The sequence below is a fragment of the Callorhinus ursinus genome, unplaced genomic scaffold (genome assembly GCF_003265705.2).
Source record: "Callorhinus ursinus isolate GAN/ISIS: 27379988/994484 unplaced genomic scaffold, GSC_fseal_2.0 scaffold2, whole genome shotgun sequence".
Taxonomy (NCBI): domain Eukaryota; kingdom Metazoa; phylum Chordata; class Mammalia; order Carnivora; family Otariidae; genus Callorhinus; species Callorhinus ursinus.
Genome location: NW_027397064.1, coordinates 105,866,184 through 105,891,110, shown reverse-complemented (window position 1 = coordinate 105,891,110; position 24,927 = coordinate 105,866,184). Strand labels below are relative to the sequence as shown.

The 24,927-nt window shown below is 38.5% G+C and overlaps 1 long non-coding RNA gene across 2 annotated transcripts in view; it reads right to left on the bottom strand.

Moving 5' to 3' along the window:
- Positions 1 to 2,180: 2,180 nt before the first annotated feature.
- Positions 2,181 to 24,927, bottom strand: part of LOC112811250 (uncharacterized) — a 69,678-nt gene continuing 46,931 nt past the window's right edge. The window contains exons 3-4 of one of the 2 annotated variants that reach the window (XR_003205018.2): positions 14,628 to 14,799; positions 2,181 to 2,490 (exon numbers count right to left, since the gene is read on the bottom strand). This is a non-coding gene — a long non-coding RNA (uncharacterized lncRNA). Of the gene's footprint in view, positions 2,491 to 9,726; positions 9,820 to 14,627; positions 14,800 to 24,927 lie in introns of those variants that run through there. The other variant, XR_012382089.1, reaches the window with a different exon arrangement.

The window sequence follows — 24,927 nt, the reverse complement described above, 5'->3', positions numbered from 1 at the left end:
CCATAGATTAACTCAAATATTCTTATCTTCAAACAATTTAAAATTGCATATTAATCATGTTTATTTACATATTTCTCTATCCCTATCTATCTACCTATCTATCTAGAGATATAGATAGATCTCCAGGTAGGATAGATGGATGTATCTCTTGGTTTGACCAAGTTTATCACCTCTCTAGACATCAGGGTAATCTGTGGATATACCATTTGTGTAAGAACCTCATTGTTTTCATCATCTTTGAAGTAAAGTACACTTTTAGCTCTAGAATGGTGACATATCAAAGATTTTTATGTTATTTGATTTATTTTCTGCTTAAATCATTTACCTATGATTTCCCCTTGATAACTTTTTAACATTTATGAGTTTCTTCACAAATTTGAGTTTAGAGAGAAAGAAAAAGAAAGGGAGGGAGGGAAGAAAGAAGGGAGAGAGGGAAGAAAAAGAAAGAAAGAAAGAAAGAAAGAAAGAAAGAAAGAAAGAAAGAAAGAAAGAAAGAAAGAAAGAAAGAAAGAAAGAAAAAAAAAGAAAAAAAGAAAAAATTGTTCATATAAAACCCATAAATTTTCTTGTCCTTTAATCTAAGACATTCTGTCCTTGGTCACATGCATGCCATTTTTCTGCAGCTGTTGCCTAACTCCTGAGATCAGAGATTTCAACTACAGAAAGGGCATGACAGCCAGGTACTCCTTAGCAGGTGAATTTCTATCCCCTCATGCCCCCATTAATGAGTATAAAGCGGGTTGAGTTTTTCTCCAGAGCAAACAAGCAAGCTCCAGGGGCAAACAGGCAGCAACAAAAGAACAGGATTCTCATGTTATATATTTATATTTTTTTCCTCCTACATGTCAGGTGACAACACTTCATATGTGTCTCAACTTGATCCTATTTGTGAATAAGTTTTGCTCTTGAGCAAAAGATCTTAGAAAGTCCCTCAATGTATGCTTGCTCTTGAAAAAATATGAAGGACTTGATCACTAAAGTAGTAAGCAGCTTGATGGAATCTGTGTGTGGAGGAAAGCAATTGAGTATTAGAGTGTTGACTTGTGAAGGAAAGAGAGCTATGGGGCCTTTCGCTCTAAGTACATACATGACAGAGAAGAGAATTAATGTTAATTCAAAAAAAATTAAACATTGAATATGAGAAGCAAGGAGCCTTAAATACTGTGCATTCTCAGCTGTGTGAGATAAAGTTGTATCCCCTATCTTGACAATAATTTATTGCCCAGAGGAATTTTCATTGCTGTTGTTTACTGAGATTGCTTCATAAATAAAAAGTAGAGCAGATAGGACCGATGCTAAAACATCAGTGGCCAAGAATGTACCATCTCGGTCTCAATGGAAAATGTTCTCTAAAAAGATATGCTTTGGCTTCAGTCAGAAAACCTATCTTATTTACAAAGGAAGAAAAATACAAAATTACAGGTTGGGTCTAAAACTATCCAGTAGAGCACAGTGGTGGAAACTGTGATTGTGGCAACAGTGCAGAGGCCAAAGTAAATTATTGTGGTACTTGGTACAACAGAGAAAACCAAAATGAACTCAGAGGCTGACAAGTCTGGCTTCCATTCACAGCTCTGCCACTTAGTCTCAGACCCCGGGCCGATCACTGAAGGTCCCCTGGCCTCTGCTAGGATCCTCATCTCTAGAGGACCAGCATCTTACCATACAACATATCCTATGGTGATAAAATAGTCACAGTAATGGCCCCTCACGGCCTTTTTCTCATCCTGTCCAAACCTAGGGCTTCTCATCCTCCTTCCAAGTCACTCCAGAAAACAGCAAGGCTGTCATACTTTAGCTGATTTTATTATTATTATTATTCTAATGAGCGAGGGCCGTTTCCTTCTTTGCTTACAGAGCTAGCATCTATTGTGCTGTGCACACCGTGGGGCATTTTCAGGCTTTTCCTGGCCTCCTCGAAGGTGCCTGATGGCGCTATTTCATATTGTGGAGTGCCCACATTAGACCCAATATCACCTTAGTGCTTCTCATTTTCCTTAACACCCTTCTTCAGTGAAGCTTTTTCTTTCATTCACAACATTCTTACTGTGCTTAGTGCATTGCATTGGATTCCTTTGTGTAAATGACTCACTCCTCAACATTTGCTGAAGGAGTCGATGGATAAATGAAGGTGTGAAATTGAGCAACGATAAGGACTATAGGACTGGAAAAAAACTGTGTAATAGGGAGTAAATTTTGATTTAATTCTTTCTTGGGAGCCAACAGCCTTCCCTACCCAAACCCCACCTGCCACAACTTCAAAGCAATCAGTGCCATTTCTTTCTTGGCTGGAAATGCTAGGATTACTCTCAGTCAGACCTGTGTAAGAATCAGCTCTTTGGCAGTTGATTTTTGTAAAGATAACCTAAGAGGAAAGTTTGGTTGACTTGGTATTCAATCCTGCCAGACCTAGGGAGACCAATAGAAATTGCATGGCCAGAATCAGAGAGAGAAAGGACTTTGTCCTATTTTGGTTTTCATCCTCATGGCCTAGAAAAAAATGAGACATATTGTATTATTAAAACATGCATGTTGAATGAATTAATGAATTAATGAATTTATGGACACAAGTACACATTTTAGATGTTAAAAGACATTGTCAGACTCTTCATTATCCTTGATAATGACATTTAATTCAGTTTGTTTTTCTTTCTGTACATTCCAAATAGTTGTACGAAGAAAATACTGCTTTCCTTTTGGTTTGTAAGCATTTACATTGTTGATTATTTTTCAGTGAAATAAACAAAACTAAACTTGTAAGTGGCTGAAGTGGTCAGAGTTTCATTTGAATAATAGATGGAAGGTGAATCCTCCCATCCTGAAAGGACAAACACACACACACACACACACACACACAAACACACACTTTACATCTTATTAAGCTGTTAGTAGCAAAGTTTACCACTAACAATTGAGTTATTTGCCTTTAGGGCCTTTATTTTGTGACATAAAATTGCTTGATAGGTTCTTAGGAAAGACAAACATCAGAGGTTTGGTGAAGGATGAGGAGGACAGAGATCTTCTGATTAGGTAACTCTGGAGAGGAGGTCTCTGCACAGCCCACACACACCCTAGACTCAATGGAGGAATAGTATCTCCAGATACTGTGCTAAAATCTTACATATTGATACATATACTCCCCCAGTAGCACTGTGAGGAAGGTGTTACTGTTATGCACACTACATAAAGGAAAAAAAAAAAAAAAACTGAGACAAAAGAAGTAAATTCAATTCACCACTGCTAAGTGGTGGACCTAGGAATTGAACCCAGCCAGTCAGCACTCATACTTTCCCAGAAAAAAGGCTGAGATAGGAATGTTTGCCTCACCCCTGTCATCAAAGAAATAGCCCTGCCCCCTGAGCCAAAGAAATGTTTCAACAGCTCAACCCATTATAAATAAATATATAAACAAACAAAACCATTATAAATAAATACACACACATATGTGCATATAAGCATCTTTCCTCCTATAGCCTCTCCTTCCAACATATTTTTCTCTCCTACTTCCCATCTCCAACCCTATAGTCTACTCACCAGTTTGAAGGCTTGGATTCCTGAAATATAAATGGGCACACAAAATAATCTTATTGAATATGTTTGTAATGGAGAACAACAGGGGCCCTGGAGCTACTACAGACCACTGGTTTTCAGAGATCTTGGATGCTTTATCTAGTCAGAAAATCACTGGGTCGTCTTTTGGGAGATGTAACATCCAGCTAAAACTGTCACTCACTAGCTATTGGCTAATCCCATCTAGGCTTTATTTTCCTCATTCATAAAATGAATTATTGAGTTCTACTATGTGTAAGTTTCTTGATTTTTCTAAAATCCTCATATTTCCTTTTGAGATTAAATGCTGAATGACAAAATGTCACCAGCTTAATATATTTTAATAGGTATTAAATTAGGTGACTTATCAAAAGGCTTACTGGTCAAAAGTTTTACTGTGTTGCTTTAAATAAAGTCACATCATGAAAACATTGCTTCTTCATCTTTCCTTAAAAGATATGTTTCTCCTTCATGTGACCAACCTTCTGTATTGACTTGGAAGATTCAACCAAGTCTCAGTTCCTTCTTACCATACCCCAGATGTCCCTGGGTTCCTTAGGACCCCGTTGAAATCACAAAGCTTATCTCTTCTCTCTATTGTTGACTACACAGCCCATCAAACACTAGCAGATACATGAAAGCAATTAGTCCATAAACTACATATGTCAGATAGACATTGTGTTTACTGTGAGCTAAGTAAAATGTCATTAATTCCACAAATATTAATTTGTTGGTCCTAGGTAGAGTTTCAGATATTGAAGATTCTTTGCTCTCACAGAGTTTACATTTCAGTGAGGGGAGCAGAAAATAAATGCAAATATAAATGGGATAATTTTGGGGGGGAGTAAAGGAAGCCATACAACATTAAAGCAGGGTGATTTCATAGATAATATGGAGCATTATTTTAGATGGGGATTTTAAAAGGTTTCACAGTGGAGCTGAACTGACACTTACATGATAACAAGGAAAGGTGACCAGATGAAGACAGGATACAGTCAGGTCTGTAGGGATTTCAGGCCATGCAGGGCCAGGTAAGGCATTTTAAATCCAAAGAGAAGTCTTCTGAGAGTTTGCAGCTGAAGTGATAGGATCTGAGTACTGCCATGAAACACAGCATTTCCCCCTCTCACAATCTATAGAAGTCTGTTTTCCCACTGAAAAATTCACCTGAATTCCAGGGTTGGTTTTGTCATGTTTTCCATATCTTAGAATCCTATTTCCTTACCTGAAATCTCATTGCCACACTAAAGTTCCTTCAGTGAACTTTATTTCCCCAAATAATAAATTTGAAGAAATTACTGAATGACTCCATTGAAGATTTTTGAGAAACAAAATAAAAAATTGACATCACAACAATGTAGGAAACATCCAGTTAACTCCCCACCTTAGTTCTTAAAATGTATTTCAGCCATGCCAGCACCAGCATATTCTCTGATTCCACCTGGTTCTACCATTCTGTGAGATATTCATTTTTAATCACACTTCTTCCATCTCCAAAGATTGAAACAGCAGCTCCAAATTGCCTTCTTTTACATCATGTAACGTTTCAGCATCACCTAATTTATTCCCTCTCTGCAAATTAGATACTCAAACTTCTAATGATTAATCATCTAAAGGACACTTATTTTTTAAAAGATTTTATTTATTTCTTTATTATTTATTTATTTATTTGAGAGAGAGAGAGAGAAAGAAAGAGAGGGAGGCCTTGTGAATGTGTGCAGGGCTGTGGGCAGAAGGGGGTGGGCAGAGGGAGACAGAGGAGCAGAGTGGGGGAGGGGCCGAGGGAGAGAAAGAATCTCAAGCAGACTCCACGCTGAGCTCAGAGCCCTATGCACGGCTCCATCTCAGTACCCTGAGATCATGACCTGAGCCCAAGCCAAGAGATTATGACCTGAACTGAAGCTGAGAGTTGGACACTTAACCTACTGAGCCACCCAGGTGCCTAAGGGACATTTCTTATTAACATGACTCATCATAGATAGAAGGAAGATTTTTTTTCTGCAAAGAAAGTTTAATTAGGAGTTTGTCTTTGTATTTGAAGTTTCTGGATGAAGTTATTTTGTGGCCTTTTATTTAAAATAACTTAGTTGGGACCAAACTATGACCAGCTTGGTTTTTCATCCTTCTTTGTTAAAACTTTCTCTTTAAAATCACCTAGAATAAAAGAGCAATAGAAAATTGAGTGGATGGATCTTTCAAAATCAGATGAATGTAATGCAACATAGTCAAATCAGGCTACTTTGCTAAAATGTTCCGCTTTACTCCAGATGAGAACAGACACCCTCTCTCCAAACTTTACTTAGAGGACATGCTGCCCTTCATTTTATCCTAGTTTTAGTGGATAAACAAGGGCTACAATCAAATTATGTTCTTAAAAACAATAACACGTGTTCTGCCTGAATACAGTAGGATGTAGGATTCACACTTCATAAGTTTTGGCTTGTATGTCCATAAAAAGAACAGTAGACCTTTTGATCACTTGATCACTATTGATTTAAGTTATTCAATGGATTGCTTTAATCTCTTACTTGGTTAACTTTTCCTAGTGCCCTCATATCATGGAAGAAACTTTCTGGTCATCAGTGTCTTGCTGTGCACCTGGCTCCGTGTGGATATTTGTGGGTTCCTAGATTTAGAAAGGCAGTGGAATGACAAATTCCACAAGTTGGCTACAGAGACGGATTATAAACAGGCAATTTTAAAGGACAAAGCAATCCGTTGGCAGAATTGGCATCCTCTATCTGGGCTCACAGGCAGGGATTTAGGGTCATACCATGTACAGCACCGTGGGAGCAGTGTTTGGCTGCCCTCTGATATTGCCACGTCCTCACCTCCTTCCTCAAGGTGGTATCAGTCATCTGAGGTGGGCCTACAAGGCAGAGCATCACATTCTACAGCACAGACTGGGCCAGAAATAAATGCCATTTCATCTGTCTTCCGATCTGACTCCTCCCTGTCTGGTTTCCTAGCCTGCTCCATCCCCTGCCCAGGAACGTCTCAGAGACTCCTGGTTTCCCTGCCTCAGAAACAATCATCCGCAGAAGCTTTGATTGCATTCCCCATTCTGCTTCATTCTCCTTCTAACCTTACTGGATTCAAGCTCAGTGCTGAATTGTTCCCTCAGGCTTTGGTCCCCTCCTTTAGCCTGGACCTGGGACTGTTTTAGGAAGAGTAGAACCTAGAGGAAGCTGACTATAAGGTTAGAGTGCTCTCAGAAATTACTGAATAGTCAGCTCTCCCAACACCAGCATCTCCATTAAATTAATCATAATACTACGATTCAGGGTAGATCAATTATTGCAAAAATACAAGCAGATTTTCTGACCTCCTTGCTTTGGTTACAAGGATATTAGGAGGAAAATTGAGAGTTTAAGATAACACAATTCCAAATTATGTGTATGTGTATGTGTAATGCACACACATTTTGACTGGAACATTACCTTGATAACCTATAGGTTTTTCAAGAAAAGAGTCTTTGATTTGCAGGCACATGTTATTGTCTTCTCATATGTTCATATTCTAATATATTTCACAGACTTTAAGTATTACAGTAAAAGAATATTTGAATATTCATTTTTATATTAATCTGGTATTAGTAACACTCCAAATTATGAACTCTAAAAACCAAGAATAATTAATTTTTTAACTTGGATTCCCAACTCTTCATTGTTTAAAACTAAAATCTGAATCATTAAAATTGTCCCGTCAAAATTGTATGATTAGATAAGGTGAACAAATAATTTACACAATGTAATTAGAGCAGGGTGGATTTTTTTTAATGTGTGTGTGTGTGTGTGTGTGTGTGTGTGTGTGTGTGTGTGTGTGTGCGTGCTATCATATTCTCTTGCCTGAGTTCCCACTGAAACAATAAGAAAGAAGGAGAAAAGCATATAATAAGGAGAACTGGACCTTCAACAAATGAGAAATTACCAGCTGTTGACAGAACAGTCAGTGAGGTGGAAGAAATCTTAGCCCAGAATGAGGGCCAGACGGCCCCGCAACAGAGGAGGCACCCATCTGTGAGGGACCCCAGGAGTTGCATTTGGAAGGTCCCAGGGCAAGAACAAGAGGTAAACCTAAAAATAAGAGGATGACTGGAGAAGTTGTCTTTGCTAAATCTAGGCCCGGATGTCTATACCACTCTTCTCTTCATCCTTCCTTCTACACCAAGAAACAATGAAGCACTATGTCCACTGAGAACAAAACAAAACAATTAAATTGAAACAAACAGACAAAAGCTTATTATGTAAATATATTGTATAAACTATCTAGGAAAACTGGAAAGAGTATCACTTGTAACCTAACACAAGGGAAAATCCAGATAAGTTATAAAATTAGAATCCTTCTTGAGCTTGGGAAGCTCTCCAAATTCATTTTCTTCATTAAAAGACCCACTCAAGGGGCACCTGGGTGGCTCAGTCAGTTAAGCATCTGCCTTTGGCGCAGGTCATGATCACAGGGTCCTAGAATCAAGTCCTGCATTGGGCTCCCTGCTCAGTGGGGAGCCTGCTTCTCCCTCTCCCTCTGCCTGCCGCTCCCCCTGCTTGTACTCTCTCTCTCTCTGTCTAATAAATAAATAAAATCTTTAAAAAATAAAAAATAAATAAAAATAAAATACCCACACAAATAATGGCTCTTCCATAATGGTTTTTCTCTCTACCCTTTGCAGTGCCAGAAGCAAGTTTCCCTGTCATTTGCCCATAGGTCTACAGCTCTGGCCCATCTACTTTTGCCTAGCTGTCCAGAGTTTGTTATGTATATCTCTTATTTTCTCTAGGACACTAACTTCTTTAGGGTACAGAACATGTCTAAGGCACCAATATATACTGTCCACTCTATGCTATGTCAGGGTTCTCTTACAAGGAGTACTTCTTTTTTGTTGTGAATTAATCCACTGCTATGCATCTGACACTGGTTCTGTCACTACCATAATAGTAATGGAGAATGTAGACCATCCCTGTCTCGTGGAATTGACAATCTGGTCGGGAAATAGACATAACAAGTGAATAGCATTTGCTGAAGCACTAAGAGCAATGAACTTCAAACCTCAAAACCACCATGTCTCTCTGTACTTTCTCTAAATCTAAAGACCCACATTTTAAATGCTCTACAAGTCTTCTTCCCCCCACCCCTGGATATTTTGCTATCATCTTAAACACAGTGTGCTCATCTGAATTTAGTAACTTCTCCTGACATCATCCCTCACTCTCAACTTTCCTATTTCTATTGCCAGAAGTATTTTGGACGAGTGATATAAGGTTTTTGGATTTTGTTTTTGTTTTGTCTTTTACTCTCTATATTCTAACTGTAACCACAGGAGAAAAGTTCTTATCAGCAGCATCTTCATATTTCCTCTGTTTTTATTTCCACTGATGGCTCTCTGGTCAATGCTCTAATCACTTCAGCTCTTCCTCTGTTTTCTCTACTTCTACTTGATCTGCACAACTCTGGTCTCACTCTAAATTATTGACTGCGTTAAATACCTTTAACACATGAATGTCAATATGGGCTCCTGTAATCCATAGCTCTCGAGTCAGAGAAGGCTGTTGGAAAAAGTTGTATTTCCGCAGAGTCTACGAGGCTAATAAGAATAGACAACTAGAGGGTGCCTGGGTAGCTCAACCAGTTAAGTGTCACCTTAGGCTCAGGTCATGATCCCAGGGTCCTGGGATTAGTTCGAGCCCCACATTGGGCCCCCTGCTTAGCAGAGAGCCTGCTTCTCCCTCTCCCTCTGCCTCTTTCTCTGTCAAATAAATAAAATCTAAATAATAAAAATAATAATGAACAACTAGATAGATGCTGAGTTGTTGTGGGGATCTGGGGAATGCTATGTTTACTGGGAGGTGTAGGGTTTCCAGGAAGGGAAGAGTATATATCTGAATACCATGATGTCAATGATATTGGAGTTAAGGGTGATTTTGAGAAGAATGGGAGTAATTAATATTGGACAGAGGCAGGGTCACGTAAGGTTGGGCAGGATATCTCCTGTTAAAGAGTGTGGGTTTTATTTTCCAGGCACTAGAAAGTCAAAAACATGTTTTTAGCAAGGTAATCATGTGATTGGATTGGGAACCTTAAGAAGAAAATCATGGGTGCTGGGTGGCTCAGTCGGTTAAGCGACTGCCTTTGGCTCAGGTCATGATCCTGGAGTCCCGGGATCGAGTCCCGCATCGGGCTCTCTGCTCAGCGGGGAGTCTGCTTCTTCCTCTGACCCTCTTCCCTCTCGTGCTCTCTGTCTCTCATTCTCTCTCTCAAATGAATAAATAAAATCTTAAGAAAAAAAGAAAAGAAAATCATATGGCAGCTCTCTCTGAGTACTTCAGTTCACATTGTTGATTCATTTTCTGTTAGATGGAGATCTGCGTGAGGATGAGCACTAGGTCATGCTCAATTCCTAATCTCTAGTGTGAGTCAAAGTGCCTACAGTAGACACGCACCCTGTGTTAGTTGACAATGGGTTATAACGAAAGTTTCTCCCATCTTTTGCCATTTCATGAAGGTTTTCTTTTGAGTATAGTTGACCCACAATGTTACATTAGTACCATTTAATTATCTTTTAAAGTCATCATTGAACTTCTCAACAGTGTGGATCTTCTCTTTCAAGTTAGAAAAAGTACCACCAGTCTTACACAGTTCACAGCACTCACCATAGCACATCACAGACCTGTACCTCTGAAACAAATAATACATTATATGTTAAAAAAAAAAAAAAGAAGAAGAAGAAGAAGATAGCAGGAAGGGAAGAATGAAGGGGGGAAATCAGAGTGGGAGATGAACCATGAGAGACTATGGACTCTGAGAAACAAACTGAGGTTTCTAGAGGGGAGGGGGATGGGGGGTAGGTTAGCCTGGTGATGGGTATTAAAGAGGGCACGTTCTGCATGGAGCACTGGGTGTTATACACAAACAATGAATCATGGAACACTACATCAAAAACTAATGATGTAATGTATGGTGATTAACACAACATAATAATAAAAAATGGCAAAAAAATACAATTGATTAAAAAAAGATAAAGTACTATCTTTTTAAAGCTTAACTATCATACCATGTTTATCATTAAATCATAATACACTTCTTGAGAGCCTTCTCTACACCAGAAACTACTAGAAGCTGGAGACACAGGGGGTGGGGGACATGAGCGGCTTCTCCTCTGGTTGGAGGTTACACACAACATCATTCATAAAGTACTAATAAGTTAGAGGCATTGATAGATTCTATGATTCTTTTAAAAAATAACTAAGCAGCCATCCTCATACAAAATAAGGACAGACTTCCTACATAAAATATTTCCAGTGTTAGTGCTCAGTCCAAACCATCTTTACCTGACATGTTTGTTCTTCTAAATGCCAGGAATGCCTTTTTTCCCCAGCTCAAACACAACCTCTAAATTAGTTTATCATTGGATGTGCTAATTTTGATATATTTTGAAATAACATGATGGATCTCGAAAAGTAACACTCTGAATTGTTTACATAATTAAATTTGTGGCATCTGTTTTTTTTTGCAAATATTGTGCTAATCTAAAACCCAAGCAGAAAGGAGAAATAAAGCAACTTCTGTTCAGAACTATTTTCTTAAAAGCATCAATTAATAATTCATTTATTATATCAGAGTGGAACTTGTTCCAATAAATTATTAATGAATAACTATACTTTGTCTTGATATGCAAAACTTATCTCCAGCAATTATAAAATGTCACAGCCCGATTGTAAGTTATAGTAAAAGGCCACATGGGGCTAAAGCTCCTATAGTAATATATATTTAGCTTTGCCATCATTGGGAAACTTTTATTAAGCAGTTAATTTTGAACGACAATATAAGAAAAACACATAAGCTTGACGTCTGTGCTCTCAAGTGCTGTGTCCTAAAATAGTCCCTGTGATTTACCGTTACTCAGTAAACATTTTCTGAGCATCATGACACACACTGTACTAGAACTCAATAAGAAACACAGATCTGTCTTTGAGTTACCCTTAATCCACTGGAGGGAAATGAGGAATGTTTAATATACAACAGGATCACGTGATCAACCACAGTTGATCTCCCTGCTTTCCTGGCCCTGACTATTTTGGGTAGCTGTTCCCCTCCCTGGGAGCAGGAAAAGCCCAGAGGAGCCCTCTGTGCTGAGGCTATGATACTTGCCACACCTCAAGAATTTCATAGGCTTGCCCTCTTAGCTGTGGTTTTCCATAAGGAAACAATAATCACTAAGTAGGACAAGTCAGGAAATAAGACAATTCCATTTATTTCCATCAGCCCACAAAGTCATAGGCAGGCATGGCAAGAAGCTTCTAACTCTTCAGGACCATCGAGATCTATTGAACTAACCCCACAAAACTCAACTCTTGACCCTCTCCCCACCCCAAAGGGAGCAAACTAGCTGGAACTTCACACCACAGGCTGTTCCCTTTGTTTACATGTGGCTTTACATTCTATACCCTCTTTTTTTTTTCCCCCCACTCAGAGGATAAATGTATAAATAGTGTGGAGTAAAAAGTGATGAAATCAAACTTTTAAGAAGTAAAGCTTAAGATTTCAATGCTTCTATCAGATGGTACCTGGGAAGAAATCCAGGTAGAGTTCTGACCCCCAAGGGCTCCGGGTACAGTGAAGTAATCTGTAGGTCAGGAAAAATGTGGGGGGGCAGGCATGGGGCCAAGTTAACCCAGAATGTGTGCAACTGGAAGCCTGTGGCTTGTTTGACTGGGGCATAGAGTATGTGTAGGGGAGTAGAAGGAATCGAGATCAAAAGTTAATCAGAGGCCAGAGGAAGGGGAGAGACAGAAACAGAAAGACAGAGAGAAGATAGATAAATATAGAATAAGTTTCACCAGTGGGGGAAAGAGTGTAAAGAGGATTTGCCTAAGATGGGAAGGTGCAAACAAGCATCTTGAACAAGACTGCAGGGGGTAGATCTGAGCAGAAAAAGGGGTCCATAAACAGTTAAAAAAGCAGCATCTGGAGAGGTCCCAAGGGAAGGGAAAGCGTGCATCAAAGCGACACATACAGTATTTGAAGCAGCAAGTCTTGTTCTTCATTGTGCTGGGGAATTGGGATAAGTGAAACATAAAAACATACTGAAAAAAAATGCTTTAGTTTAAAGACTAATATTTACTAATGTTGGCTCCTTGACTCCCCATAGCCAAAAAAAGATAATTAGACTTACATCCTTAAGTCTATCACTTATCACACTTTCTCAGCATCTTCTCTCGTGTCCAGGAGAGAAGTCAGGGGGAGATAAGAAAATAGGGTTTTAAGAAAGGCCTTACAAAATTGGGAACTGGTTGGGTCTGAGCAGTTAGATAACAGCTTTGGATTTCTGGGCACAAGGAAAGGTGTCAAAGCAAATATTAGTAGGCAAGCTGTTAGTCTTAATGAATGAACTAAGGCATTAACACAGAAGCAGGAAAAATACTATTTATCCCATAACTGGCACAAGGAGATGAAATACCTTGGTTCTAATTCTCACTGAACTTTAAATGTATTGTAATCAAGGAGTTAGGGTTATACAGAGTTAAAAAGTAAACTGGCTGAACTTGTATGTTGAAGGGACACTGAGCTCGAAGACAAGAATGCATGTTCTCCGTGGCTGATTTTATTTCTAGTCCCCATCCGTTAATTCTGGAAGCTCTCTCATGTGTCTCTTTCCCTCTGAAGTGATGCAAAGATGGTTTCCAACGTGTTGATGGTGGGAGTGGTTTTCTCCTAGTAAGGACTCAGTCTGCCTTTCTTATGATGGAAAAGAGCCACAGGAAGCAAATGCCATGTCTACTGCCTCATCAATATCAGCCTCAGGGCTCCCCAAAGCCCCATCTTTTACACATTTATCTCTTCCTGTTCTGTGTCAGTTTCAACAGTGGGGAATGCCCTGGGGCTGGAATAGACACAAGATCCAAATGAATCAATGTCCTATAAACCAAGTGCTATGCCTTCAAGGTAGGCAGAGCAATTACTATCCAACACGGGTGCCCCTGCTGGTTCTCAAGGACAAGCAGGAGAGGTGAATCCATCACACCCCTGCCATTTAAGATGCATTTTAAACTGCAGTGGCCCCTCTGCACAGACATCGTTCGTTTGTGCTGGGTGTCATTCTTCAGCATTCTTTCCAGACTGGCAATTTGCACAAAAGAAACAAAGAAAAGGCACTGGGCTTGTGGGTTTAAAATTGAAACTGATATAGGGATGAGATTGCTCTTGGGGGGGATGAGAAAAGCTTTGGTGTGAGAACATTATAGGCATTTTAGTTAACTACAAATCCTTCACCCCAGCCTGGGATTGTTAATTACAATGTGTGTGTGTGTGTGTGTGTAAACACATGTCTGTGCATGTGTGCATTTCCACAATAGATATAAAGAAGTTTAAACTGATACCCTGTCAGACCTTTAACTAATCTCTGTTAAGGAATATGGAGGGTAAATGTAGGTACATCTTCAAGATCCCACTCTGATGGGGGAGACAGAGAAGTAACAGTTATAATATTAGTGATCAAGTTAGCAGCAGAGACGGACAAAGGGAGTGCAGGAGCATAAATGTGGGCGTTTGATACATCTGGCAGGAGTGCTCAGGGAAGGCTTCCTGTCTGCCAGGTGTGCCTGAACTGAGTTTCAAAGAACAAGAGTACAAAGCAGAACCAGGGAAGAGCATTCAGAACACAAAGAATCATATGTTTAGAGAGAGTGTTGCATTTGGTGAGGTGTAATGGCTCATCTTGTGTTAAGCACAGGGTTTGGGGAGGGCAAGAAAGGAGAGATGAAAACAGAGAGGGAAGTAGGCCCAGATGCTGGTGGACATTTGTCAAGCCATGACCAAGAGTTGGACCCCATGCTGGTTCCAGGAGAACCATAAAGGAGTTTTGTGGAGCAGGATCTGCCATCATTAACTATGGCTCCATTTAAGTGAAGGTTCTAGACAGTTTATTCTTTTAGTACTGAAAAGCATTTTATGGAATGATTTCTAAAATGTGTCATGTACTTAATTTCTTTTTAACAAATATTTTGGCCCCAAAACATTTGATCTCTCTTTTATCTGAACTCCAACTATTGTAAGTTGGTGTTTTTTCTATGTTGTCTACTTACTATTTTGAGTTGTGGTGTTTGCTTTTCCATTAGAATATAAGCTCCTTGCAGGTGTCACTCCTTGATTTTTGTTGTTGTTTTGTCTCTTTCTTCATTCGTTTGTTTTTGCTTTCTTACAGTTGGGATTTTTCACATAGGAAGTGCTGATGATCATATATTCTAGAAATGACAACTGCAAAAATCAGAAACTACAGTCAACACACCTGGCTTGATGACTGAGTTCGTTAATCTACTCCCCGACAAGTTGAGCTCTGGTAGACAGTTTCAAGGAACCTGGCTGCTCACTGAGGAGGAATGTTGCAAGGTCTCAGAATGTGGAGCAGGAGGGCAAGGAAGACCTGAAGAGTGCTCAGCAGTGTATTGAATTGAGCTCTAAACAGACAATCCTTGTGAAGCATCCATTTGAAGAGCTGGTCAAAAAAAATTGGAACAACACCCAGGATAGCAGGATAGAAATAAGATATAAAGGAGGCCATCTGGTTGGAAATATAAAGTTAGAGTCATAGTGTAAAGGTGCTAGAAGTTAACAGAATTTAATGGTTCTATTTTGGTCTGAACTGAAAGATGATTCAGACATCAAAGATCCACAAAGATTAAGAAATTAAGACCGCAAAAATCTAGATGGAGGGGTGCCTGGGTGGCTCAGTTGGTTAAGCGACTGCCTTCGGCTCAGGTCATGATCCTGGAGTCCCCGGATCGAGTCCCACATCAGGCTCCCTGCTCAACGGGGAGTCTGCTTCTCCCTCTGACCCTCTTCCCTCTCGTGCTCTCTATCTCTCATTCTCTCTCTCTCAAATAAATAAATAAAATCTTTTAAAAAATCTAGATGAAAGTTTAGGTATACTGATGTGTCATGCCACAAAAGGATGGTGAGAAGACTGTGAGGTAATGTTTTGCACAAGCACCTGCAGATCATTGTGGATCACAGAGAGGGGGCAGAGCCATATACTGCACCAAAATATCCAAGACTGAAGATGCTGGGATGGGCAATGACTATCACTAACCTACAAAATGCTAAACTTCTCTTTTTTTTTTCCAAAGTACAACTTACAGAGTATCCTTAGATTTAGAAACTTGATTAAATACTGTATAGAGCAAAAGCAAATAAGATTTGATTGAGATTCTGAGGATGAGACACATAATATTTTTTTGTCTTTTTGGGATGGGCAGTGCTATTAAAGACATGCAATGTAGTCACCAAAGATTCATGATGTTAAGAATGATGAACAAGGCAGTGTCATAGAAATGTCACCTGGGTCATTTTCCATGATGAATAACAAGGATGTAGGACAATGGTATTTGTACTCAGGACTGACTTAGTCATAAAAGTTGTGGCAGGGAATTTCCACCACTGTTAACTCAGTTGTGCTGGCAGAATGGCATGGGGAAATTCTTTGCTATGAGCTGAAGTTGCTCTGGTGGCTGCGAGAGGGATTTTGGCTTATTAAACAAGAGCAAGTCAGACTTCTATGCAGTCATTCTCTGTGCATATGAAGGATCTTCTGTGAACCTTGATCTGTCTCCCCTTGACAATACTACCCTTCCAAGGTAGACCAATCAAGTGTAGACACATGTGAATATTCCAAGGCTTAGACTCCAGGTCCTCCAAGTTATTTGAAGAAAATAAAATAATTAAAAAGCATGGGATCACACTTAGAAAATACAGGCAACTATAAAGCAGAAAAATCACAATCACCATTCAGACATATTCTCATAATGTCAGGAAAATTTTCTTTCAACCTATATATGTTTCTGTATGTGTGTGAAGACATATATACTTATATCTATATGCATTCAGTTAAGATTATGCCACTCTTTTGTTCAAAAATTATCTTTTAGTTAATGTCCTGTGTACTTATGGAGAAAAATAGGTATGATAGTATTTCACAGGTGCTGTAATAGAGGTAAACAGGGTGCTAGCACAGTAGGTGAGACATTCCCAAATCTGTCTGGTTGAAAGGGTCAGCAGAAGAAGAGATGAAGCCTGATCAGAATTCTAATGGATTAATAAGAATTGTTTAGGTAAAAAGTAGGAGGGGCACAGGGAATATGAACTGAGACACTAAGTTGTCCAGAGTTACAAAGTTTATAGCATGTTAGAGAAACTGCAAATGGCTTGGTATGGCTGGAGGATAGTATTTGCAGAGGATATTAAAGATTGGTATGTGAATTAATAGAGAAAGTTCAGTGGAGTCAGATACCCCTGTTTATTCAATTTTTTTGAAATCCATAAAGAATCAACATCAGCAATCTTTAAAATTCAAAATTAGGGAAGAAGGGGTTGTCAGTGAAAATGGAAACCTAAGAACCTTCAAAAACCCTCTGCTACATAAAAGCAACAAGAAACTGGCAAAATAATTGTCAGAATAATATTTTTAAAGATTTTATTTATTTATTTATTTGACCAAGAGAGACCATGAGCAGCGGGAGGGCAAGGGGCAGAGGGAGAAGGAGAAGCAGACTCCCCACTGAGCAGGGAGCCCGATGCGGGACTTGATCCCAGTGTCCTGGGATCAGGACCTGAGATGAAGGAAGATGCTTAACTGACTGAACCACCCAGATGTCCCTTGTCAGAACAATTAAGAGGTCTGAAAATTGACCAAAATCTTTCAGCAATCTGGAGAGTATTTATTCAAGAAAAATGGCTGAATCTCAGGAATAACAGTGAGCTGTATGGAATTTTAACTTGTGGTATTTCTAGCCCTCATCTCCTGTCCCACAGTAACCTTAAAAGCTAGCAGCCAACAATCATGGCAAAACCAGCAGAAGGGCAGCCACTGAAAGGGGCAGAATGAAACTGGTGCTCCTTTAATGTGCCATCTCCAAGAATTGCCATTATTACCCTATCTGGCAGTCCTGTGTAAAACCTCATTTTCGAGGCTATTTTCATTTGTCCTAACTTGGAGTTCCCCCAGTGTGAACAGCCTTTTTCCTAGGGAATTTGTTTAAAAAAATAAGTGGCAATTGTTCAACATTATAGCCGCCTTAGGCAGTGGATGACAGTTTGAACAAAAAATAGCTACCCAAAAAGCTTAAAAAGAAAAGTTGTGGAATGAGATATTCATAGAAAGCTTTGAAAATGTTTGACACGTTCCTCAGAGTATATAAGGACCAGTGTATGTGTAGGACTATACATCTGCTCAGGGCTTTGAACATGATCAGAAGACACCTGATGATGCTCTAAGCTCCCACTTTTGCTAAACTTGAAGCTCTGTACAAATAAGAAGTAAAGGGTAAGGCAGAATTGTCAATGCCTAGCTTATTGTTTAAGGGGTACCCCAAACCACACACATACAGCCTATGGACAAAGACTGGAAGATTTGTTAGCCCAGGCATTTAAGGAAATTTTTGTCTAATCATTAGCTAACAGTGAGATAACCAGGCAGAGACTTCATTATCCATACATGACAAAAAATACAGACTTCACAGAATTAGTTCAGAAAAGCCACTAAACAAGGGATGCATGTGTGGCTGAGTCAGTTAAGTACCTGGCTCTTGATTTCAGCTCATGTCATGATCTCAGAGTTGTGAGATTGAACCCTGCTCAAACCTGGGCATGGAACCTGCTTAGGATTCTCTCTTTCCCTTTTCTTCTGCCCCTCCCCAAGTTCACACTCTCCTCCTCTCTATTTCGCTCTAAAATAAATAAATAAATAAAATCTTTAAAAAGGAAAAAAAAAGAAAAGCTACTAAACAAACAATAACACCACTAGCAACAACAACAAAACCTGAGTGGGAAAGAGAATTTGATTTCCAAAGTTGCCACAATATATTATTTGAAATGTCTTGTATTTAACAAAAGAAATAAAGAAAAATGTTATATCTCATACTAAAAAAAAAGAGAGAGAGAGAGAGAGAAAGAAAGAAATTTTGCATTGTACATTTTTAAATTGGTGACTTATATGGCCCATGTACAGGGAAAAAAAAAGTTATCAATTAAAACTATTCCTTAGGAAGTCCAGACATTGGAATTATAAGACAAAGATTTAAAGTTATCATTTTAAATATATGCAAATAAATAAAAGGATCTATGTAAAAATAATCATATATATGATATATGAATATATGGATACATATGATCAATCACATGAATTATAATCTTAAATCCTACAAATAACACATCTTGGCAGATTCCATTTTCCTCATTTTACTAAAGAGAAAATGTTAAGTGACATGACTTAGTCTCTCCCCACAGGTGCCAGAGTAAGGATTCAAACCCTGTTCAACTGGCCCTATAGGCAGATCTTTTTGCAGTGTATTGCACTGCTCTGTGCTACCTCCATCCTTTTGTCATCTCTTTATGAGAGTTGAAACAAGAAGGCAGAGCATTGCTTTGTTTGACCTCATCAGGGAACATACAGATTGGGTGACTAAAATTTTTTGCTATTATGTGCATGAACTCAAATGACCACAAAAGTGCCACTAATATTAATTTTGGCATTAAAAATATTTTTGCAAGTAGAGAAATTTAAAAATATGAAATCAATGAATAATGAAGATTGATTATAATTTGTGTGATAATAGTACAAAAAAGCTGGAAGAAATATAGCTATACAGGAGCAAAACATTTACATACTATTGAAATTATGTTTGTATTCACTCAAACCAGATTATTATAAATTAAGATGTTAATTGTAACCCTCAGGGCAACCACTAAGAAAATAATTAAACAACAATATCAAATTAAAGAATGACAGGGTGATTAAAATAACGCAATAGGTACTGTTATTTAACATGAGAAAAGACAGCAATACAAGAGAAATAGCAGCAGATAAGACATCAACATACAGAAAACAAATAGCTAGGCAAGTGGCAGATGTAAATCTTACCTAGTCAGTAATTACATTAAATGCAAATACATTAATCATCCCAAGAATAGATTAAAAAGAAAGTAAAATTTGATCTAAACTATATGCTGTCTACAAATAAATGCACTGTAGATTCAAAAACAAATAGAAAGAAAGTAAAATGAGGGAAGAGAGATAATCCATGTAAACTGTAAACAAAGGAGAGTAGAATGACTATAAAAATATAAAAAAACTGGCTTCAAGATGAAACTTATTATTAGGGACAAAGAATGATATTTATAGTGATACATCTGTCAATATTCAAGAAGATATAACAATGCAAATATATATGTACCTAAAAGGAAGGCCCCAAAAGACTTCAAACAAAACCAGACAGAATTAGAGATCTAGACAATTCAGCAGTTATAGTTGCAGACTTCAATACTCCACTTTCAGTAATGATAATGTTTTAGACAACAGAGATGAATGAGTTATAAATACTCCTTTCATCCTGTGAGCTGCTTCTCATCATCCAGGCCCTGCTACAGGCAGCTCTTGGACAAGGGTTGGCATGACTCTGGCATTAGTCTTCCCTGTGCATTGATTCAACTTTGCCCTTAACTCATAATAATTTTTGCTCTCTCATAATCAGGTTTTTTTTTCTTTGTCTCTCAATCAAGAGGATGAACTTCACAAATAAGGAAATGTTGTTTTTGAACATATGCTCTGGTGTAAGTGTAGGTGCTCAAAAATGTTTGAAGAATGCAATGAATATTCATTATTATGCAGTTAGCATCAAAAGGTGAGATTGGCTGAGTTACATAAAGATCAACACAAATTTGAAGGAATTATACTGCTAAAAAGTTTGAAAACAACTCAGGAAATATTCATTAACTTCTAGGGCTTTCCTGTTAATGATATGACCTTTATAAATATAACAGGCTGATTATTGAAAAGTAAACAAACTTTCTGTTTTCCAGAAATTGTTGGTATGAACTTTATTGCAACTTCCCTCATCTGAGATTGGAGTTTTGTTTTTACTGTTCCATGTGGGGTTAAAATTGCTGTGAGGTCAGGAATTAATAATTAAGGTTGTAGGGAAAAGTTATTTACCCTTTTCTTCCTGGGTGAAAATTTACAGTTTTGTTTTCAAAAGTAACAGACTACAATGTCAGATGGATACAAGAAATGTCACAGAGAAACAAGTAGAAAGATTGATAGAAAGTTTCTGTTGTCCTCTTGATCAAACTTCCTGATGTGTGTGTGTGTGTGTGTGTGTGTGTGTGTGTAAAACCCAATCACAGGAACAATTTTCTATCTAATGAGATTTAAGTAATAAAATAATAATAAAATCTATGGGTTTGAAACAGCCACAGAGATTAGAAACATTATGTTTTCTCAAGTAATAATAAAGCAGGTTGAATGCAGATGAATAAAATTTCCTTTTTTTCCCCCCAAGGCTTATTTTCTCCTTTCTGTTGTTTATAAGAACTGTCATTCGTCTCCTGGACCAGTTATTCCAGACATTTTCAGTAGAATCTAGTTTGTGGAAGGGAACTCAAGCACTTTCTATACAGGGAAGTTACATTGTAGATGGATGGTGAGCAGGGCAGGTGAGGTGATGAACATCGTATTCATCTGCCAATCATATTTAATCATTGTGGGTTGGGGCAGTAATTAGAACTCTGAATTGCTTTTCAATGAAGACTCCTAGGACATCATCCCTATTCTTCAGAGTCAGGTTCCATTTTGGGGTGTAGGTATGGGTATGTACGTGTTTGCATGCACACACAGCACATATTCTATTCCATACCATGTTTGTTTTAGAACGTTTGGAACCATATGGGTAAGAGATATAATAGACTGAGTTTCTGAATATTTGATAATTGCATGGTTTTAATGAAAAACAGTGCAAATTTTATTCATTCATTCATTCAATGGTAATTTATTGGGCAATTGTTTTTATGGCAGGCACTCTCTTACAAGAGAAGATTTCAGTCCAAGAGTATTGTACAAAATAGTATATTCCATTTAGAAGACATTTAAAAAAATAAGTGGCCAAATGATCTATTTTTCATATAGCTGCCTTTCAGAGCTCCTAAATACTAGGGTATTTGGTGAGCTACCCGCTATTTTGGTGCTTTTTACCATATATACTAACAAGGGATATTTATAGCTCCCTTGGCAATTAAAGAAAAGGATTTTTCTCATATGCGTGCTAATATAAATCTAAAGTTAGTTTGGGTGCCTGGGTGGCTCAGATAGTTAAGCGTCTGCCTTCGGCTCAGGTCATGATCCCAGGGTCCTGGGATTGAGTCCCGCATTGGGCTCCCTGCTCCCTGGGAGCCTGCTTCTCCCTCTGCTTCTCTATCTCTCTCTCTCCCTCTCTCTCTCCCTCTGTTTCTCATGAATAAATAAATAAAATCTTTAAAAAAAAACAGGTCTTTAAAAAATCTAAAGTTAGTTAAAGTTTCTGGCATTAGGACAATAGTTTATAAAATTATGAATTTTATGTTGAGCGTCCAAAAGTTGAAGCAGCAGACTATAACTATCCCAAACCCCAAGGTAGATAATCTCTTCATTAGATTCCCAGGAAGATAAATAAAACACTATTTAAAGCCAATTTACTCATACTAACATTGTCTTATATATTTTCTTTTCTTTTTTCTTTTTTGTATTTTCTTAATAAACAAATATAAAAGGAATTTGGGCAACACAATTTAAATGGGAAAAAACTCCATGAATTCACATATTTGCAAAGGCTAGGGAACCAATTTTTTCCATTTATTTACTAGAGGCATAACCTACTCATGAAAAGTCCAGAGGAGGGGAATAAAATGAAAATGAAGCAGTTCTAGGGGTTGGCCACTGGATCCAGACAGGGAAAATATTTCCATCTAGTTTGGCTGTGTTTTGATGCTGAGTCCATTTTATGCAGGTAGGATGAGGGTTGCCACAAGAAACCAGCTAATGCATAAGACTATTTATTTAGGTAACCCCAAACTGAGGCAAGAACAATGAAAGCAGTGAAATGTGGTATCAGACTGTACTCTCTTATACAAAGGACTGTGCATCATAGAACACAATACCAGTATGGCTAGAAAAGGGAAATAGTTTAGAAACAATTTATGGGTATTTCTTGTTTTTTAAGATTTTATTTATTAATTTTTTAAATTTTTTAAATTTATTAATTTGACACAGAGAGAGAGAGAGAGACAGTGAGAGAGTGAGCAAAAGCCAGGGGAGTGGGAGAAGGAGAAGCAGGCTCCCGGCTGAACAGGGAGTCCCATGTGGGGCTCCATCCCAGGACCCTGGGATCATGACCTGAGCTGAAGGCAGACGCTTAATGACTGACCACACAGGTGCCCCAATTTATGGATATTTCTGAATACTGTTTTGGTAATTTGGGCATGGGACTAACCCCTTGCATTACATAAAAGAAAAATACACTGTGATGCTGACATGTGGCATGGGTTGAGGCAAGTTGTCTGGCACATTCAAATACACATTCCTTATTGGGTTGAATATTAACATTTTCACTTTCATCATTAGGTACAATTAAATATCTAGTCAAGTCATCTGTACTGGGCATTATACAGAAGGACCTTAGTCCCTATTTTAGAAATACTGTTGTAAAGAAACTAGTTGACCTTTGTTAATAACTTGTCCAAATATTTTGCAATAAAGACTTCTTTCTTTAAAATATGACATGCCCTGACATCACAGAACATACCTGGAAACGATTTGATTGGAATGTACAGTCCAAGACAGGTGCCCAGTAGTACTGACTGTGGAGGCTAGTGAAGCTGGTAGATGTGCCTTCTAAGGGGTGGGTGCTGGTGAGCAGGGTCAGATACCAGACTGAACAGGTCAGTGGCTGTACTTACCAACGTCATCCAGAAACAACAGATCCAGAATAAGGAATGGGAATCATTGTCAAGAGAAAGCCATGAAAATAATGCTGGAATATACTTAAAATAATATTTAAATTAAATCTGTGGAATGAAGGGAGCACAAAAATGAGAGTAGAAAATGCAGTATAGGTCAACACTATTGAGCAAAAGGGAAAAATGGGAACTTGATGTTTTGGGGGAATGAGGGAAAATTGGAGAATGGCTGAAAACAAAGTTGAAGAACCTTGAATAAGGCTGCCTATCTGAGTTGAGATTGGGGTTTGGCCAAGTTAGTAAAGCCAAGAAACCTGAACACAGTCTGTGTCCTCTCTATCTTTTTTGATTATATTTTCCTTCTTTCTAGACACTGGTTTCTGGGTCAAGCAACGAGTGTCATTATCTACTCATCCTTTGGCATACTCCATATCCTACTCATCACCCCACTCTGCACTGAGGCATTCTGGAATGCCCCAGAGTCAGCATCTCTCCCAAGTGGAAGTTTGTTTGTTTTTAAGATTTATTTATTTATGGGACGCCTGGGTGGCTCAGTCATTAAGTGTCTGCATTCAGTTCAGGTCATGATCCTGGGGTCCTGGGATCAAGCCCCACATCAGGCTCCCTGCTCAGCGGGAAGCCTGCTTCTCCCTCTCCCACTCCCCCTGCTTTTGTTCCCCCTCTTGCTGTGTCTCTCTCTGTCAAATAAATAAATAAAATCTTTAAAAAAAAGATTTATTTATTTTAGAGAGAGAGAGAGCACAAGCAGGAGGGGCAGAGGAGGAAAGAGAGAGAATCTCAAGCAGTCTCCAGGCTGAATGTGGAATCTGATGTGGGGCTTCATCTCAAGACTTTGAGATCAGAGCCCTGAGTTCACAACCTGAGCTGAAACCAAGAGTTGGATGCTTAACCAACTGCACCACCCAGGTGACCCCTCCAAGTGGAAGTTTTAATAACTGTTACTGACAACTGCGTTAAGTAGTATTTGAGTACTTTAGGGAAGGAGAAGGAAGCAAAAACAAACCTATTTATGGAATAAAAGATAAGTGGTATTATAGGATGAAAAATGACCCATGTTATCATGTGGGTATCATTTTATTCCCAAGGTAGAGAAATTAGGGATCTTTAATGCAAAAACAAAGAGAAAAGGCAGTTCTAATGAGAAATACTGATCATTCTTTTGGAGTGTCTTATGCACAGATTCTTTCCTAGGCTTCTCATACTTTCTTGTGCACTCAAATCACCTGGGCTCTGTGACAGTCCATATATATTTTTTTAGTAGTTCTGGGATGCAGAATGTGTTTCCAGCACATTCCCAGGAGGTAGCAAAGCTGCTGATCTCCACACCACATTGAGAGTAGAGGGACTCTCAGCTAGTAACTACAGGGCAGGGACTGTTCTATTCAGTTCTGTCTCCATGATGCTAAGCTAGTGCCTACCACCTAGTAAGTGCTCAGTAAATGTTGTCGAGTGGTGGTATTACTTAAGCTTATCTGAAAAAATGTTTTAATATACTGCAAAGATAATGGAGGATGTGAGTGCAGGGATTAAAGAAGTCAGAAAAGAAGAGAAATAAAAAGTGAAAGAAGAAATCCAGGGTAAATCTGTAAAAACATGGGCACGTCA